At 39.2% G+C, this 16,431-nt stretch overlaps 1 pseudogene; it reads left to right on the top strand.

The window, feature by feature from the left end:
• Window positions 1-13,321, top strand: part of LOC101354191 (arylamine N-acetyltransferase 2-like) — a 20,987-nt pseudogene extending 7,666 nt beyond the window's left edge.
• The last annotated feature ends 3,110 nt before the right edge of the window (window positions 13,322-16,431 follow it).

Genomic DNA, 16,431 nt, shown 5'->3' with positions numbered 1-16,431 from the left:
GAGACTTTATGTTTTTCTTCTTTATTTTGTTGAGTAGGTTTGTTAACTTTCTTTGTGGTTACCTTGAAATTTACCCTTATCTTCCTAGATTTGAACCAATCTATTATTACTTGGTATCGCCTTGCCTTCCTCTCCATTAGAAGGTTCTATAGCTACACCATTTGTTCCCTCTTTTATTATTCTGATGCTGTTGTCATTTACAGATTAACCTCTTTGTTTCCCTGTTGTAATTCTTTTGGTTTTGCATAGTCCTTAAGAGTTCATTTCCTAGGTTAGTATCTTGCTAGCACGATCCTGTGTCCTATATTCAGCCTGTGGTCTGATGTTGTTGGTTCTCAGATCAAAGGACTCGCTTTAAGAAGTCTTGTAAGTTTCGTTTGGTTTTTACATAGTCATTTAATTTCTGTTTATCTGGAAATGACCTGATTTCACCGTCATATCTGAATGAGAGTTTTGCAAGATATATTATTCTTGGCTGGCAATTTTTTTCTTTCAAGTTTTTATATATGTCATCCCATTTCCTTCTTGCCTGCCTGGTTTCTGATGAATAATCCGAGCTCAGTCTTACTGGTTCTCCTCTGTATGTGACTTTGTTTTTCTCAAGCTGCTCTTAGGATACTTTGTCTTTGGTTTTAGTGAGTGTGATTATGATATGCCTTGGTGATTTTCTTTTGGAGTCTCTTCTATATGGGGTTCGTTGAGTTTCTTGGATGGTCAGCTTTTCATCTTTCATGATATTGGGGAAGTTTTCTGTCAGTAATTCTTCATTGATCCTCTCTGTGTTTTCTGTTTTCTCCCCCTGGTCTGGAACTCCAATCACTCGAAGATTTTTGCTTTTGATTGTATCCCACATAACTCTCAGGGTTTCTTCATTTTTCCTCTTTCTTTTTTCTGATTTTTCCTCAAACAGAATTGTCTCCAAGTGTTTGTCTTCAGTTTCGCTGATCCTAGCTTCTGTCGTTTCAAACCTGCTCCTCAGCCCGTCTATGACACCGTCCATTTCTGAAATCTTGTTGTTTATCTTTGGAATTCTAATTGTTGTTTTTGTATGATTTCTAGTTGTGAATTTACTTTAGCATTTTTTTCCTGTGTTATTTTCCTGAATTCTTCCTTTTTTTTGTATTTTCCATGAATTTGTCTGCCTTTTCCATGAATTTGTCTATTTTTTCCTCATTTTCATCCGCTTTTTGCTTCAACTCTTGGATAATTCTGAATATTAGAGATTTGTACTCCCTATATCAGTTAGGTCTAGTGCCTTTTCTTCTACTGGAAGGTCATCTGGTGTTTTATTTTGGACACCTACTGGAACCATCCTGTCCTGTTTTTATAGATGTTTTGATATTGACCGCTGTCTTCGGGACATTGAGTGGCTATTTTCCTCGTATATTGATTATAGATTTGTTTGTTTCATCCTGCTTTTTTGTTTTGTTTGGTTATGTCTGAGTAGGCAGGCTGTGCATTCTTTGTTGCTTGCTCGTCTGTGGGCACAGTACTTTTCACCTCCTTCTCCAATGGGCAGGGTCAGTCACTCAGGTATGGTACAGCAGGGCAGGTCCAGCTGAAGGGGAGTTGCTGGGATGGGTTGTTTGTGGCATGTACCAGGGCTGACAGTGCAGACCGGGAATCAGTTCAGGGCAGGTTCCAGTAGGCCATGCCGGTGCTGATTGGGAGTGTGATGTTCAGTGCACAGGGCATGTATGCAGGAAGAACGAGGTAGATTGTGATGTGTGGAGCTAAGATGGGTATGGGAAAGAGGAGAGAGAGGAAAGAGGAATAGGACCCCAAAACATACACACAACAAAAAGGAGTGCTAAGGGAGCTTGCTCTTGGAGTAGAGAGATGAGAGACTGAGAAATAGGGAAAAACAAAAATAAAAAAAAGAAAAAGCATAAAAGAAAAAAATGAATAAATTGAAAAACTGGAAGTGAAGAAAGACAAAAAGGGAATAAGAGTGAGAAGAAAACAAAACAAAGAAAAAAAATAAACCAAAACCAAAAACAAGAAAAAAGAAATGCCCCCAGGGATGTCCCTGTGTGTCTGCACAGAGTACGGGAGTAGCTTCCAAGCCGCGCAGTACTGCCCGGCTAGAAGGGGCTCCCAAGCCAAGAAAAGGAAAAGAAAACAAACAAACAAATCAAAAGAGAACAAATCAGAGCAAACAAACAAACAAAAAAGCCCCGGGGATCCCACCAGTGTGGCGGCAGGGGCTGGGAAGAGTTTCACAGCCTTTCAGGAAGAAGCAAAGATGGCACATGGAATCAGGTATTTGAGAGAAAGGAGGGGGAGGTGGTGAGAGGTGAGGAAGAAATCTAAAGAAGTGGAAAAAAGCAAAACCAGCGGCCAACAAAAGGCACTCAGGGAGCTGGCTAGTGTGGGCAGGTGGAATCCAAGCAACACCAGAGTGAAGCTGGTGCTTCCCAGCCAAGACATTGTGGCTGCAGGAAGCAGAGGAGGCTAAGTGGGGGTGAAGAAGAGAGCGGGGTGGGAAAGCCCATATCGCTGGTTACTGGTTGTTCTGTCTCCTGCTGGAAGCTCTGTGAATCTGCTTTCTCATACGCCCTGTTCGCTGATCTCCAATAGGAGTCCAAGATGGCAGATCTGTGCTGCAGTAGCTGAAAGGGGACCTCTGCACGTGTCGCTCCTCGCTATCTGTTCTCGGTCAGTTAGTTATTCCATTTGGTGCTTAGCTGAGTTCTTAATCTCTTGATTTGAAGGTTTCAGGATTGACCTGTGACTCTGTTTGACTTAGTTTTTCTGATTTTTACTGTGGAGGGATGGCATGGTGCTTCTCACTATAGTGCCATGTTGCCTAGAAGTTCCCAAGTATACTTTGTTTTCCAATATACATAGAACATTCTCCACAATAGACCCATATTAGGCCACAAAGCAGGCCTTAACAGAATCCAAAGCATCGAAATACTACAAAACATCTTTTCTGATCATAAGACCATAAAAGTAGAAATCAAAAACAGAAAAAGCAAGGAAATCAAATCAAATACATGGAAACTGAACAATCCCTTGCTCAAAAACTACTGGGTTATAGAAGAAATTAAGGATGAAATAAAGAAATTCATAGAATCAAATGAGAATGAAAACACATCCTACCAGAAACTTTGGAACACAGCAAAACAGTGCTCAGAGGTCAGTTTATAGCAATAAATGCACACATCCAAAAAGAAGAAAAAACGAAAATCAAAACATTAACCACACAACTGGAACAAGAAGAAAGAGAGCAGCAAAAAAAGCCATCAGGTGCCAGAAGAAAGGAAATAATAAAAATTAGAGCAGAATTAAAAGAAATAGAGAATAGAAAAACAATTGAAAGAGTTAACAAGACCAAAAGCTGGTTCTTTGAAAAGATCAACAAAATTCAATAAACCACTGGCCAAACTGACAAAAGAAAAACCAGAGAGGAAGCAAATAACCCATATAAGAAATGAGATGGGTTATTACACAACAGACCGAACTGAAATTCAAAGAATCATAAGAGAATACTATGAAATATTGTATTCTAAGAAACTTGAAAACCTAGAGGAAATGGACAAATTTCTAGAAACTCGCTACCTACCTAAACTGACACAATCAGAGGTAAAACAACTAAATAAACCTGTAACAAAATAAGAGATTGTAAAGGTAATTAAAAAACTCCCCACAAAATAAAAGCCCTGGCCTGGATGGTTTCACAGGAGAATTCTACCAAACTTTCAGAGAAAAGTTAACACCACTACTACTAAAGGTATTTCAGAGCATAGAGAAGGATGGAATACTCCCAAACTCATTCTATCAAGCCAGCATAACTTTGATACCAAACCCTGGTAAAGACACAACAAAAAGAGAAAATTACAGACCAATATCCCTCATGAACTTTGATGCAAAAATACTCAACAAAATACTAGCCAACAGAATTCAACAACATATCAAAAAAATAATTCACCATGATCAAGTGGGATTTATACCAGGTAAGTAGGGATGGTACAACATTAGAAAAACAATCAATGTAATCCGTCACATAAATAAAAGACAAGAACCACATGATCTTATCAATCGATGTAGAAAAGGCATTTGATAAAATCCAACAGCCATTCATGATAAAAACTCTCAACAAAATAGGAATAGAAGGGAAATTCCTCAACATTATTCAGGGTGTTTATGCAAAGCCAACAGCCACTATCATCCTAAATGGAGAGAGTTTTAAAGCATTCCCCATGAGAACAGGAACCAGACAAGGATGCCCTTTATCACCATTCTTATTCAACATTGTGCTGGAGGTCCTAGCCAGAGCAATTGGGCTAGAAAAATAAATAAAGGCATCCAAATTGGTAAGGGAGAAGTAAAGTATCTCTATTTGCAGATAATATGATCTTATACACAGAAAACCCCAAAGAATCCACAAGAAAACTACTGGAACTAATAGAAGATTTCAGCAAAGTATCAGGATACAAGATAAACATACAAAACTCAGTTGGATTCCTCTACACCAACAGAGAACTTCCAAGAGGAAATCACCAAATCAATACCATTTACAATAGCTGACAAGAAGATAGAATACTTAGGAATGAATCTAACCAGAGATGGAAAAGACCTATACACTGAAAACTGAAAGACACTACTGCAAGAAACCAAAAGAGACCTGCATAAGTGGAAAAACATACCTTGCTCATGAATAGGAAGACTCAACACTGTGAAAGTATCAGTTCTACCCAAAGCAATCTACAGATACAATGCAATGCCGATCCACATTCCAACAGTATTTTTTCATGAGATGGAGAAATAAGTCACCAACCTCATATGGAAAGGGAAGAGTCCTCAGATAAGTAAAGCATTACTCAAGAATACAAACAAAGTGGGAAGCCTCTTACTACCTGATTTTAGAACCTATTATACTGCCACTGTTGTCAAAACAGCCTGGTACTGGTACAACAACAGACACATAGACCAATGGAACAGAATTGGGAATCCGGGCATAAATTCATCCACCTATGAGGAGCTGATATTTGATAAAGACCCAAAGTCTGTTAATTGGGGAAAAGACAGTCTCTTTAACAAATGGTGCTGGCATAACTGGATATCCATCTGCAAAAAACTGTAACAAGACCCATATCTCACCCATGCACAAAAACTAACTTAAATGCATCAAAAACCTAAATATAAAATCAAAAACAGTAAAGATCATGAAAGAAAAAAATACTGACAACACTAGGAGGTCTAATACAGGGCATAAACAGAATATGAAGCATAAGTAACAATGCACAAACACCAGAAGAGAAATTAGATAACTGGGATCTCCTAAAAATCAGACACTTGCGCTCATCAAAACAATTCACCAAAAGAGTCAAAAAATAACCTACAGACTGGGAAAAACGTTTTGGCTACCACAAATCTGATCAGCATCTAGTCTCTAAAATTTACAAGACACTTCAAAACCTCAACAACAAAAAGAAAAACAACCCAGTTAAATAATGGGCGAAGGATATGAACAGGCACTTAGCCAAAGAAGACATTCAGGCCCTAACAGACACGTGAGGAAATGCTCATGAGCATTAGCCATTAAGAAATGCAAATCAAAACTACAGTGAGATACAGTCTCACCCCAACAAGGCTAGCATTAATCCAAACAACAGCAAATAATAAATGTTGGAGAGATTGTGGAGAGACTGGAACACATACGTTGGTGGGAATGTAAAATGGTACTTTGGAAATCGATTTGGCGCTTCCTTAAGAAGCTAGAAATAGAAGTACCATACGATCCAGCAATCCCACTCCTTGGAATATATCCTCGAGAAATACGAGCCGTCACATGAATAGATATATGCACACCAATGTTCATTGCAGTACTGTTCACAATAGCAAAAAGATGGAAACAACCTAGATGCCTAACAGTGGATGAATGGATAAACAAAATTATGGAATATTCACACAGAGGAATACTATGTAACTATAAAGAACAACGATGAATCCATGAAACATAACATGGAGGAATCTGGAAGGTATTATGCTGAGTGAATTTAGTCAGTCTCAAAAGGATAAATGTTGTATAAGACCACTAGTATAAGAAGTCAAGAAAAACCTTAAACACAGAAGAAAACAATCTTTGATATTTACAAGGGTGGGGAGCGGGGAGAGGGTTATCCATTAACTAGAAAGTAGACAAGAATTATCTTAGCTGAAGGGAAGGACAGCACACACTACAGGGGATGTCGGCACAACTGGACTAAAGCAAAGCTAAGAAGTTTTCTGAATCCAACCAAACACTTCAAGGGTCAGAGTAGCAGGGGCGGGAGTCTGGGGACCATGCTTTCAGGGAACATCTGAGTCAATTGGCATAACAAAGTTTTTTAAGAAAATATTCTGCATCCCACTTTGGTGAGTGGTGTCTGAGGTCTTAAAAGCTAGTGAGTGGCCATCTAAGATGCATCAATTGTTCCCAACCCACCTGGAGTAAAGGAGAAGGAAGAACACCAAAGTCACAAGGAAAGTATTAGCCCAAGAGACAGAAAGGGCCACAAAACCCAGAGCCTGCATTAGTCTGAGACCAGAAGAACTAGATGGTGCTCAGCTACCACCAATGACTGCCCTGACAGGGAGACAACAGAGAGTCCCTGATGGAGCAGGTGAAAAGTGGGGCACAGACTCAAGTTCTCATAAAAAAACCAGACTTAATGGTCTAACTGAGACTGTAGGAACCCCAGAAAGCATGGCCCCCAGACTCTTTGTCAACCTAGAAATAAAATCATTCCCAAGGCCAACTCTTCAGACCAAGATTAGACTGGACTATGGAACATAAAATGATACTCGTGAAAAGTGTACTTCTTAGCTCAAGTAGATACATGAGACTAAATAGGCAGCTCCTGTCCAGAGGCGAGATGAGAAGACAGAGAGGGTCAGGAGCTGGTTGAATAGACACAGGAAATCCAGGGTGGAAAGGAAGAGTGTGCTGTCACAGTATAGGGAGAGAAACTAAGGTCACAAAACAATGTACGTATAAATTGTTGTATGAGAGACTAACTTGAATTGTAAACTTTCACTTAAAGCACAACAGTAAAAAAACAAAAACATTACGCTAAGTGAAAGAAGCCAGGCATAAAAGGTCACATATTGTATGCTTCCAATTCTATGAAATATCCAGGATAGGCAAAGCCATAGAGACTGAAAACTGGTTGGTGGTTTCCTGGGACTGGGGGCAAGAGGGAATGGGGACTAACTGCTTCATGGGTACAAGGCTCTATTTTGGGGTGATGATGAAAACATTTTGGAACTAGATATAGGGAGTGCCTGTACAACATTGTGTCACTGAGTTGTTCATTTTAAAATGGTTAATGTTATGTGAATTTTTCCTCTACAGTTTTTTTTTTTCTACTTAGTAATGCCAGAAATGCAGACAGTAATGTAGATTTCACCTCAATGCAAAATTGTTTTTATGCTGCTTGTAGTCTTGAAGTGTGATGGCAGCATCTCACAGCTCTCAGGAGTATGTCAGTCTGCTTTGTGGTTGTTGTGTGCCATCGAGTCAATTCCGACTCATAGCAACCCTATAGGACAGAGTAGAACTGCCCCATCGGGTTTCCAAAGAGCAGCTGGTGGATTCGAACTGCCGATCTTTTGGTTAGCAACCTAAGCTCTAAACTACTTCACCACCAGGGCTCTTTAGTAATTCGATATTGGGCTCTTGTTTAAGATTTCCTTTGGGGAAAAAAGTAAGGGTTTCTTTAACCAAAAAATAGATGAAAGACTCCTAGAGGCTGGGAACTGGACAAGGAGTTCTGCATACCTACCTGCTATGCAGAGGACTATCCAACAAGGTGATTTGTAAATGAAGTGGCATGTCACTCAGGGATAAATCACAACAATCACTCCAACTATTAAATACTGACCATTCAACAAAACAACAAGCACCCCTTATATTTACAGAAAATGACAAGTCTTTCGCCTAATCTTCAAGGTCCTCAGGGTCAACCTCATCCTGTCTACCCTTCTTTCATCGCACTCTCCAAAATGAAGCACCCACATGTCTTAAGTCAAGTTTCCCAGAAGTGGTCCCTGAGACAAGGATTTTTGTGCCAGTGACTTCTTCAGGAAGCACTCCCAGGAGAACCTATGAGGGAACTGGGAGAAGGAGAGAGGAAAAGGACGAAGCCAAGCAAGTATGGGAGCCAGGCAGAGGCCCAGCTTCACTTCAGCCTGGATGTGAATTTCACTCAGAGTTTGTCCAGACTCAAGGCAAGGCAGCTGGGCTTTCATAGCCTCTCACCAGTAAGTCATTGACTAAGGACTTCCCTGGTGGGACATATATTCCCTGCCACTTCCAGCTGTCTACACAAAAGGGCAGAGCAGCTCCAGCAGCCAAACGAAGTCCCCTAAAGGGAGTCTGTTGTGCAGGTTCTTAAAAGCATAAGAACAGAAAGACCAGGACAGAGGCATAGAGAAATGGTACAAGAGATCTGAAGGGATTTGGGTGGAGTTCATACAGCATTCTCCCCATCCGGCCTCAGTCCTCAAGTCTAACCAGCCCTATGTGCCCTCTCTAGGTGCACTAAGCATGTTTTGTTCTTTTGCCTTTGTGACCTATGGTGGAGGCCAATAGGTCTAATGGGTCTCATTTGGTCACCACATTAAAAAAAAAAAAATTTTTTTTTTAGTGTGTTTAAATGCAAATACACTCTGCAATTCTCGTCAAGGCCCATCACTTCTTACTTCATACACCTGGTGATTCCAGCCTATATTTTTCAAGAATTTCACCAGAATATGTTCCAGTGGTAAGCATGCTAGATCAGATTTTCCTAGAATCTGGTCTCTCTTGATTTTCAGATTCAACTTTTGCTATTTCTTGTGAACATTTTCTATTGCACTTGTGGTGTTCTCTTCTTCAGAAGTACCAGTTGTCTCTATATTGGATTGTCTTTGACTGCTTTGTATATCTGGCTTCTCTCTGGCTATTTTAATGGCTTTATCTTTTTCACTATCACTTACTGTGTGAGTATCAAGTTTTCCTTCTGTAGAAGCAATTTGATATTTTTGCAGCATCTCTTCAGCTCCTTGCTGTTTATAATTAATTGTGTGTTATCTCTGTTTATGACTTCAATGTTTCCTCAGGTCTGAAGTCTTCCTTTCCATAACACTGTGTCATTTTATCATCTTATTTTTTAGCTGTTTGGTTATTGAGTTCATTGTCAATGTTCTATAGTTCCAAGTACCTATGAGGAATTTCTTTCTAGTGTCCAGTTTATTTTTCTTCTTGAATTGATTGTCTATTTTTTTTAACATTTACATGCTATGTCTTTTCTTCTTACCTCCATCTCATGCCACATCTGCATACTATTTTTGAATCATATTCATACTTGTGTAGCTCTGTCTACACCTTTTATTCATTCCTTGAACCCAGTGTTACTGGTGAGATGTCCATCTGGGGCTGGGCTTGGACTCCTTACTCTTTTCAGTGGAGGTGAGGAGAGATGAGTCAGCCAGGAGATAACCTGATGGCTGATGTTCTGTACTCGGGCACTTCATCGCCTCCCTGGTAATACCAGACTTTCTGGGCATTGCCTTGTTTTTAATGCCATAAATATCCCCAATTACAGTTTTTGTATAAAAAGACCATGTGTTATCACCACATACTAGTCTTTGGTGTGTGTAGTGTGCGCAGTAGTAGGGATCAGGAACATAAAACAGGATCAATTCTCCTTGCTGTTCCCATAACAACTAACCATCAGGTGGCTTGCCTCTAGGCCCTCTTCTGTTTGTTTCCACAACCTGCCAGCTTACAGCCTCATCAGTATTTCTAACACCTCCTGCGGTTATACTTTCTACATTCTCTTTCATGCAAACCAGATGACCACCTTACTCTTTAGTCCATTCCATTCTGCTTTGATTTCAGGTAATCCTCACAATTTATAATCTGCCAAGAACTACTCCTTTTGTTTTTCAGGAAGATTATGTTACCTTTTTATTATCTTTCTATTATTTCTAGAAAATGGACCAAAAAGAGGAGAGATTTCAAAAGTCTTTTTAATTAAAAATGAAAAATAACCCTTTGTAGTTATGGAATACTCAAGTATAATGCAGTTACAACGTGTTGTTTGCACCCGGATTCCTAACAGAAACTAGCTTCTTTTGAATAGATTTGTAGTTAGTAAATTGCAAGTCAACAAATTGTAAGATTTAAATAGAAGTGTAAAGTATTTCCCAATAGAAAGAATGATGGTCTAACCAAGACTCAAATGGCCAGGCATGTGTAAACCACCTGATTTCGGGCCACCTTCACGTCTTACGTCACCTTACTCAGTGCTGATACTGGGCGTAGGGGCCAGAGTGGATTAAGGATGGTCTGGCAAAATTCCGGTTGTTCTCTCTGTACGTGTCAAGTTTTAGAGCTTCCACAGATGTTGAAGAAGTGTGCTGGCACAAGTCAAGATGAGAAGAAATGAAATGAACCAAATAGATTTAAGATAGATAATGTTGCAGATATATGATAGAAAAAGTTGAAAACATTGACAGTATGGGAAGGACGTTGTTGTTAGCTGCCGTGGAGTAGGCCTCTGACTCATGGTGACCCCAAGCACAACGGGATCATACCATGATGATCCATAGGGTTTTCACTGGCTGATTTTTGGAAGTAGATCACCAGGCATTTCTTCCTAGTCTGTCGTTATCTGGAAGCTCCACAGAAAACCTGTTCAGCATCACAACAACACATAAGCCTCCACTGACAGGTGGATAGCAGGGTTAAAAAAGAGAAGTAGGAGAATCTGAAAGAAATGACATGAGGAAGGACAATAGAGATACTTAATTTATCACCATTAACATCAGAGACAGGGTGCTTTGTATCATGTCACCTTAAGCCAAGCCACATTTGTAACAGGCTGGTCTTGATGTCTGGGCACCCCTGTGCCCAGTACCCACACTAGCTGAGGATTCTTTGGCAGCAGGTGACAGAAGACTAATCTAAAGGAGACTTGTTTTCTTTTTTGGTTCCAATTACTGGAAAGTCAAGAGAATGCTTTAGGCTTGATCTAGGTCTTTCTCTCCTCCTTCCATCTCCATTTTTCATTCATCAACTTGACAAATTCTTTGTTGACTTTATTTTTTTACCTAGTAGCTTTGGGCTAATATCTTACCACCTTATAGTCCAGCAGACAGAAAGTATCTGCTTTTCCTCAGTTTCAGCAAAATCCCTTAGTAAAGTCTCAATGACCTGACTTGGGTCACATGTCATCATGAACCAACCATTGGTTGCACAGCATATGTGCTTTGAATTGGTCTGCTAACCAAAAGGTCAGCAGTTCGAATCCAACAGGTGCTCCTTGGAAACCCTATGGGGCAGTTCTACTCTGTCCTATAGGGTCTCTATGAGTCAGAACTGACTCAACGGTAATGGGTTTGGTTTGGTTTTTGGTTTGGGGACCATAGAGCCCAATATGTACAGCCCATCCTCCATACAGTAGCCTGAACTGTCAGTTTGATTATGTCACACTTTGCTCAAACTGCATCTCTTTTCTCCTCCCCCTCTCACTATCATCTCTCATTTCACTCAGAATAAAGGCTCAAATGCTAGCGTTGGCTATAAGGCCCCTCCTATCCACCTGAACTCATTTCAATCCACTTTATGTCTCCCTCACTCTCCTCCAATCTCCCTGGCTTCCTAGATGTTCCTTGAACACTCTAGGTGGGTTCCACTTTAGGGATTTTTACTTTACTTTCCTCTACCTGGAACAGTCTTCCCACAGATATTCACATGTCTCATTCCTTCACATCGTTAAAGTTTAGTGAGCGTTCTTTGGCCACCTGTACACTTCCTGTACCCTTTCTCCGTTTGAGTTACCTACACGGCATTCTTCAAAATCTAACAAATTGCATGTTCTATTTATTATTCATTCACTATGTGCATGTAGGTGTCACACCCCACCTACACCAAAATATAAGATTTTTGAGAGCAAACAAGCACTAGATCAGTAGAAAATACATAGCTATTGGAAGAATGAATATAAATCAGGATTTTTAATGGGGATGGTCCAGCTAAAATGGAAACTGAGTGTGTTAGGTACCACAGATAACATGTACTCTACTATATAGTTCTCCTGCTTATATCAGGAAATGTTTATAGCCCTATTTTTTTTATACCAATTAAAATCTCTTTTTATTCATCACCATGAAAATAATACATGAGTGGCTACTCATTTGGCTCAGCATTTAGTCTGGATTTCCATTTACTCATGCTTAAAAGTTGGAGGAATTGACAGTACTTTACTTATAGGGCTCCTGAGAGTATTATGTGACTTATGCAACTGAAAGCAATTCCTACAATAAATCACTAAACTAATGAATTATTACTACAGATATTTATGACCATTGTTGGTAATTAAATATTTAAAATACATTATACAATAATAGCCTACTCAAGAAAATCCAAGTACAAAAATAATTTTATTTGTTTTTGTTTTGCTTTTTTTTTTTCCTTAGGGGATCATGGACATTGAAGCATATTTTGAAAGAATTGGGTATACAGACTCTAGGAGGAAATTGGACTTGGAAACACTAACTGACATCTTTCAACACCAGATTTGAGCCATTCCCTCTGAGAACCTTAACATACACTGTGGAGAAGCCATGGAGTTGGGCTTAGAGACCATTTTTGAACACCTTGTGAGGAGGAAGCGAGGTGGGTGGTGTCTCCAGCTCAGTCACCTCCTGTACTGGGCTCTGACTACAATGGGTTTCAGACCACAATGTTGGGAGGTTATGTTTACATCCCTCCAGTCGACGAATATAGCAGCAGCATGGTTCACCTCCTGCTTCAGGTGCCATAGATGGCAGGAACTGTGTTGTGGATGCTGAGTTTGGATGTTCCTGCCAGATGTGGCAGCCTCTGGAGCTAATTTCTGGGAAGGATCAGCCTTAGATACCTGGCATCTTAAGCTTGAGAGAAGAGGGAAGAATCTGGTACCTGGACAATCGGAAGAAAGCAGTACATTCCAAACCAAGAATTTCTTAATTCTAATCTCCTGGGAAAGAATAAGTACCGAAAAATCTACTATTTTACACTCAAGCCTCGATCAACTGAAGATTTTGAGTCTGTGAATACATACCTTCACACATCTCCAGTAGTAGAAGTAGAAGAGACATTGAAGAATCTATTTAATATCTCCTTGGAGACAAAGCTTGTGCCCAAATGTGGTGACTGTCTTTTTACCATTTAGAGGAAAAAGCAAAAAAAAAAAAAATTATCATCAGTATTACTTCAAGTACTAAAAGTTTTTATCTGGAAAGTTTGAAACATATACAAAATTAGAGAAAATACATTACTAAACTTATCCTGTGTATTAATCACCCAGCTTATCAACTATCAACTGATGGCCAATCATACTTCATCTATTCCCCCAGATTATTTTGAAGAAAATTTCAGACATCAAATGATTTCACCCATAAAATTTCTATGTATATTCTTAAATGATAACTTTTTAAAAAATGTAACAACACACCTTTTCAAAATTAATAACAGTAACAGCATTTTAAGGATGGCCTGTGGTTATCTTGGAAAACATAATGAGTTAAGCAAGAAAACTGGCTGAATGTTGAACGCATAGAAAATGTTTACCTTTGATTGAGTATATAGAAAGTTGAGAAAATCATTTCATTTGAATTCAGCGAGCATTTTCCGATGTCTACTTTTTACAAAATACTGCATATACAACTTGGGATTGGAATTCAACAAAGAAGAATGAGAAATGATAGTTGCTTCCAAATAGCCTAATAGTTTCCAGGAAGAGACTTAAACCAACACATGATTGCATGTGGTTAAGTGCCAGAAGAGTGACATAGCTAACAATTTCTGTCATAGTTCTTTTTGTAACCATAGTTATTCATATACTACATTTCTTAATATGGGAACACAGAGAATTTGCAACTTCCAGAATTAAGCTCTTTGTGTCTAAAAGTAACATTTACTGTGTATTATAAAAATGTATCACCTATAAAATCTTAACCTGTAAAAAAATACGTTGAAAAAAATGTTCTGGCTAAATCAATGTGAATCACAAAGTTTCGGTTTAGAAAATTTAGGATATCTGGGGCGTGGTGATTTTTCTGCACTAGAGTATTTCTCTTATCCTCTTTCCTGTCTCCTAGTTATATTCTTTTCTTCCTTCTGCACGGTGACATAAGAGAAAACACATGAGTTTGAAGTGTGTAACTCTGAGTTCAAATACTGTGAATAGTGGGTGAATTACCTGATGAATCTGTGCTTCAGATTGCTCAGAGATAAAATAGGGATACTACTTATATAATTCATAAACTATAAATATTTGTTATATAGATTAACGAACAACGTCAGTAATGTTTTTGGTACTGGGTCGCATTTAATGAAAGTTCTCCTTCCTCCTTGCTTTATTTTCCTCCAAAGTGTAACTTCCTTCATCTTGTTTTATTTACCTCTGGCTTAAAATCCTGCTCCCACAATCACCTGCCTGCTTCTTCTTAGATTAAGTATAATAGGATATCAGATGTCCTGGATCTGAGAGTGTCGCTTTGTGTTTCAGAATCTAAGTCTTTACTTATCTATAACTCAGATTTTCTATGTGTGGATTCCAGAATCAGGGTTGTGGTTTAAACTTCAGACTTGTTCCTCCATTATTCTCTCTTTCAGCTTTCGGTCATCATAATAAGGTTAAGAGAGAAGCAGGAACTGGACTGTAGAAATGTTAGTTAAGAGAATAAGTTGCTTTGGAGCACGGGTATTACATGTAGTGATGTGACAGTTGAGGGATACTGGTCAAGGTGGAGATCCTAGAGGAAGATCTGGCCTGAGTGGTAAGGAGTGATGGAAGACCTTGTAATATATTCTATTATTCCAGTATTTGGCAGTTTGCCAAGTTCCTTTTGTTACCTGATTAGTCTTGCTCAGTTCTGCCTCTATTTTGTATCAATGTTGGGTCACTTCTAGTACTCTTGGGAAGAATCTTCTCACATTCTGACCAAGACCATGGCAATGGAGGAGATGTTGGCAAGAGATACAGACTAGTTCAAAATATAGCTCAAGGAGAATGGTGCAGTTTTATACAAATGGGTTAAGAAAGTCATATTATTCAATGACTACCCTAAAAAACCAAGGCAATTTTTCCCCTTGAATACATCTACCACACAGAAAAAAAAAAAAAAAGGCCAAAATGTTTGAAAAGAGACTGAGATATAATGTGTAGCTGCCATTTTGAAGAGTCATGCCCTAACTGTGCAAATAGTAACCTTTCTCCAATGAAATCTAAATGAGTGTCTTCAGTGGATTGATTATTTGTTTATATCTATTTGCTTCTGCTGCTTAACAAATTACCTTGAAACTTACTGGTTTAAAACAACCATTTCATTATGCTCACAGATTCTGTAGGTGTAGGATTTAGGAAGGGCACTGAAGGATAGCCCTTTTCTTTATTGCAATGTTCAGCCTCAGGTGGGAGGACCACAGTAGCTGGTGGTGATTCAATGGCTGCTTGTGAAATCACCTGGAATCATCTCCACTGGTATGTATGGTGCCTGAGCTGGGGATAGTAATGGGAGCACCTACACATGGCCTCTCCATGTGTTCTGGGCTTCCTCACAGCATGGTGGCCTCAGGGTAATCATATTTCTTACATAGTGACTCAGGGTTCTATGTGTAAGGGTTCCAGTTTACAAGGTGGAAACTGAATCACCTTTTATGATCTAGCATTGAAGTCACGCAACATCACTTCTGCCACATTCTGTACATTACAATTAAGTCAAAATCCCTTCCAGATTCAAGGGGCAGGAATTAGACTTCCCCCCTTGATATGGAAATGGGAACATTCTAGAAGATCATCTGGAGTAGAAGACAGTGTTATGGCCATCTTTGGAAAACATAATCTGCTAGTCAGTCATCTGGCCACAAAAATTCACATTCATTATACATGAAGAATATATTCTTTCCATTCCCAAACTCCCCAAAAGTCTCACCTCATTATGGCATCAAACTCACACTTGAAGTCCAGGACCTTGTCATCACATCCAGGTGCAGATGTAGTTCCTCAGGTGCAGTTTTGTGGGTACAACTGTTTGAGTATCATTCCTCTTGAGCTGAGAAAATAGTGGGACAAATTACCTTTCCTCCACATACCCAACATATAATAGTGCATGAAGCATAAGGTAACCACTCTAGACACTCCCATTCAAAAAGGGGGTAAACAAGAAGGCATACAGCAGTTGCCAGCACTTAACAGTTCTGAAATTCAGCTGGGTCCATGTTGCCAGCTCCTTGATTAGGTCGGTCCTATTTCCTGGGAATTGTTTTCATGGCTCTTGGCTCCACTCTCTGGGCTCTTGGTTTCAGCACATTTAATAATGGATAAAATTAATTTTAAAAAAACCTATTTTCCAATAAGAAGCTTACAGCCCAATAAGAGCTCATAGAACTGCTTATCTAAGAATTTTCCT

Source organism: Trichechus manatus, unplaced genomic scaffold (genome assembly GCF_000243295.1).
Source record: "Trichechus manatus latirostris isolate Lorelei unplaced genomic scaffold, TriManLat1.0 scaffold00090, whole genome shotgun sequence".
Taxonomy (NCBI): domain Eukaryota; kingdom Metazoa; phylum Chordata; class Mammalia; order Sirenia; family Trichechidae; genus Trichechus; species Trichechus manatus.
This window is presented reverse-complemented; position numbering and strand designations above follow the sequence as displayed.